The 4,466-nt window shown below is 33.5% G+C and overlaps 1 pseudogene; it reads left to right on the top strand.

Annotated features, from left to right (window-relative positions):
* The first annotated feature begins 884 nt into the window (after nucleotides 1-884).
* Nucleotides 885-2,989, top strand: LOC114759880 (beta-galactosidase 15-like; annotated as a pseudogene).
* The last annotated feature ends 1,477 nt before the right edge of the window (nucleotides 2,990-4,466 follow it).

Raw genomic sequence — 4,466 nt, 5'->3', positions numbered from 1 at the left:
TAAATTTTTTAGATCTTCTCCATCAAAGTTGAATTAAATTCAAGGAGCTTATTGTTAAAGAGAGAATTGATTCCAAGAGTCTACTATGCTTGGAATATCCCACTAGGTAGGTAATTTAGATAATTATTCAATTATGTTTTGTTTTCATTACACTTTATGGTGTGATTTTGTTTCATTAATAAAACTGTAATAAAAATGATATAGATGATGTTGAATAACGACGAATGATATTGCATGAATTTTTTCCGCTCTAGCAATATTCTTCCAAGTAAATAACTTCAAATGTTACCACATGATTTTCACTTTATATGTTACATAGCATATTATCAATATTTAAAAAAATTGGATACTGTTATGAATATAATAATATCTTTGTAGATGTCCATATATCTCTCATTATCTCCTATAACCTCCAATATCTCCCATTTTCTCTATATTTTATAATTATCTCCTATTATTATATAATCTGTAGATTTTATTAAAGATGTAAAGCTGTGCCTATAAATAGAGGCCATATATAATGTACTGAGCACTCTTGAATAGAATAAGAAATACTCTCTCTTGTTGATTCTCTTTTTTTCTCTATTATTCTTCTCTATTTTTTTATTTATAATAGATACATGTACAAGTGAAACATGAAAACTATGAATGATAGGTTGCCTAAAAAAATATTAGACACCAAAAACATAGTTTATTCTAATCATTTCATGAATCAAACTAACTCTTTTTTTAAAATCAAATTTCATCCCTCTTCCAATATATCTAATATTAAGAACAAAAATATACCTTATGTAATTTCTAGATAAGGGTATACTTCAAGAAAATGCAGAAAATTCTTATTTCTATAATTTTATTTTTGTTCATAAAATTTTATAAAGAGAAAAATGCTAGGTATGAGAGTATTTCCCAGCAATATGGAAGTTATTACATGCATTTTCCCAACATAGAAAAACCAAAATTTTGGTTTGTAGTTCTACAAATTGATAATATTATCCAAAAAGCCAAAATTTTGGGAATACCAATCACTTTAATATAGCCATCTAAGAGGTGTTTTTTGCCAAATAAAGGGTATTCTGTGCCTAATGGCATTAGTTGTTTGGGTTTGAAATTAGAGCAGACCATGATCCATTTCAAAGGTCATGCCTCAATACACAAATATTTGCTTCCTATACTAAGATTGCTTATCTATAATTTTTTCTAATAAAAGAGAATTTAAAAATCCACACTAACAAAACCCGAGATTTTTGATATTTCAACTCAAGGTTTCCAATCATATATAAAACCAATCATATCATAACAATGACATCACAAAGTTGAAGAATATCATACAACGGGTTGTTCTTTCTTGTGGGATAAGATAATCATTTTCATAATTTTTTTTTCTAGTTCCAGGCTTATGCTCCGCCATAGAGGTGTCATATGATGGAAAATCTCTCATCGTCGATGGAGAAAGACGTGTCATTTTCTCTGGGTCAATTCACTATCCACGAAGTACAGTGGAAATATGGCCTGACATTATCCAAAAAGCCAAGGATGGAGGTCTTGATGCCATTAAAACCTATGTCTTTTGGGATTGCCATGGACCAGTTTGACGAAAGTATGACTTCTCATGAAACTTGGATTTTGTCAAATTTTGCAAGCTGATCCAACAAGCAGGACTATATGCCATTTTAAGGATTGGTCCTTATATTTGCTTAGAGTGGAACTATGGAGGCTTCCCACTATGGTTCCATAAATTGCCAAGAATTGAATTGAGAACTGATAACCAAGTTTTCAAGAATGAAATGCAGATTTTCACTTCAAAAATTGTGAACATGGCTAAAGAGGCTAAGCTCTTTGCATCACAAGGAGGACCTATTATCCTTGCACAGATTGAGAATGAGTATGGAAATATTATATGGGGTATGGAGATGCAGGGAAGGTATATGTAAAATGGTGCGCTCAAATGGCTCTAGCACAAAACATTGGTGTTCCCTGGTTCATGTGTTAGCAAAATGATGCTCCTGAGGGTATAATCAATACATTCAATGGATACTATTGTGATACCTTTCAACCAATAACCCGAAAGCCCAAAAATATGGACCAAAAATTGGATTGGATGGTTTCAAAAATGGGGTGAGAGGAATCCCCATAAGACTGCTGAAGATGTTGCTTACTCAGTGGCTTGTTTTTTCCAAAATGGTGGGGTGCTCAATAATTATTACATGTACCATGGAGGAACAAACTTTGGACTAAGTATAGGGGTTCCATATATTACAACATCTTACGATTATGATGCACTGATTGATGAGTATGGAAATTTGAATCAGCCAAAATAGGGCATCTTAAGCACCTTCACGCTACAAGAAAATTAGGGGAGAAGATTCTCACTGACGGCACAAGAAGTGATACGAATTTTGGAAATTCAGTCATATTGACCGCATACACTAGTAACGCCACTGGAGGAAGATTTTGCTTCTTGAGCAATGCTAATGAACACCAAGATGTATACATAGATTTACAAGATGGTAATGATAAGTACTTTGTGCCTGCTTGGTCTGTGACCATTCTTGATAATTGCAATAAAGAGGTTTTCAATACTGCAAAGGTCAATGCTCAAACTTCAATAATGGTGAAGAAAAGTGATGACAATGAACCACTTACTAATAAGCTTACTTGGGTATGGAGACTAGAGCCTGTGAAAGACACCATGAAAATAAATGGAAAATTCAAGGCAAACCAACTTCTTGAGCAAAAAAGACTTGACTTAGATGTTACTGACTACTTATGGTATATGACTACTATTGAGATCAAAGACAAATCTACTTGGAAAAATGCAACCCTTCAAGTTGACACTAAGGGTCATCTTCTTCACAGTTTTGTCAACAAAAAATTTGTAGGGTCGAAATTTAGCCAATGGGGGAATGGATTCATATTTGAAACAAAAATCTGGCTTGTATATTCCTTTATAGTCACATTCCTCATCACATCCATTTCAGCTCATAATTAAAGAAGGCCAATAGCGACCAATGCTTTGCCCACTGACCAAGCTTGTCCTTTACCCATGCCTTGCAAATCCACAACCACTTGGTCTATTCCAGAAGGAGTTTTAAAATGGGTTGCATACCAAGTCATTCTTCTTCCAACATGTGTGTTAGTTTTTGAACTATTTCACACTGATGGGTCATTGCGACGTTTAGCCTCACCATTCAATCCAATTTTGTAAGACCAAGTATTGTTTGACAAGTCCATTGTGACATTATCCCTGCTGATTCGCTGAACTGGCCCACCTGCTATCCCAGTCTTTGGTAACCCATCACAAAGATGGTACCATGTGCCATGGTCATTCTTGAACAATGAAGAAAATACATTGGTTTTATTTGAAGAAATAGGTGGCAATCCACAAAATGTTAGATTCTAAACTGTCACGACTGGAACTATTTGTGCCGCATATGAAGGTGTAATATTAGAGCTATCATGCCAAGGTGGGATGACCATCTCACAAATTCAATTTGCTAGTTTTGGTGACCCCACAGGAAAGTGTGGATCTTTCCAAAAAGGCTCATGGAAAGCTAGTAATAGCAAATCTATAGTTGAAGCCACGTGTCTTGGGAAAGAAAAGTGTGAATTATCAGTGACAAGAGAAACATTCAGCAGAAGTGACACTGGCAATAGTACTACTATAACTAGATTAGCTGTGCAAGCTCTATACTAACTCAATGCCGCCTTATGTTTCCCACAAGGAATAGTCTGTGATATCCATATGGTAGGCATCAACATTTGAAATCTCAAGGCCTATCATATGTGGTTGTATAAGAAATACTAAACTGGAAAGAGCTAGCTTGATCTGTATTAGCAGGATTTTTCTAAACATGTTCGGGGCTATACTTGTGTGAAACCAGACCAAGAAATTAGATGGCAATAAAAGGACGAAAGCCTTTAGGAGGAAGTTTTAAAATTTCATTCGTTATGCTTGTGTCTTTATAAGTCATGGCCTTGTAAGCTGAAAAATAAAAGGCAGGGAATCATCGTACAATTTATTTCAACAATATATATTTTGCTGATGATATAATAAATAAAAATGAAGACATGTAGTATAATTATGTCAAATGGCAAGGGATGAGTAAAGGTCGTGAAGGAATAAATTTTATGGAATAGTTTGTTGGCTTGATTCACTTAATTATTTATTGATATGGATCAAGCAACGATGGTTGGATTGAGTGAAAGGGATTTAATGCCTCTTAAAATAATGGATTTGATCCCTCTTAATAGAACAATCATATTAAAAACTACTAGAAAATTTTTTTTTTATTAAATTCCTAGCATCAATGTTAGTAGAGATTTCATAATCCTTACAAATGATTTTCATATTTTTCATGGAAAGTCAGTGCCTATTTTTGATTGATTTGTCACTACTAAATTGAATTTAATTTTTTTAAAAATTAAAATGTTTAAATTATTATTTTGAATATTTAAATTACTTATAT

The sequence above is a fragment of the Neltuma alba genome, unplaced genomic scaffold, assembly GCF_004799145.2.
Source record: "Neltuma alba isolate B1F8T4 unplaced genomic scaffold, ASM479914v2 tig00010912_pilon, whole genome shotgun sequence".
Classification (NCBI taxonomy): Eukaryota; Viridiplantae; Streptophyta; class Magnoliopsida; order Fabales; family Fabaceae; genus Neltuma; species Neltuma alba.
Note: the sequence above shows the minus strand (reverse complement) of the source record. Positions and strands in the feature narration are given on the sequence as shown.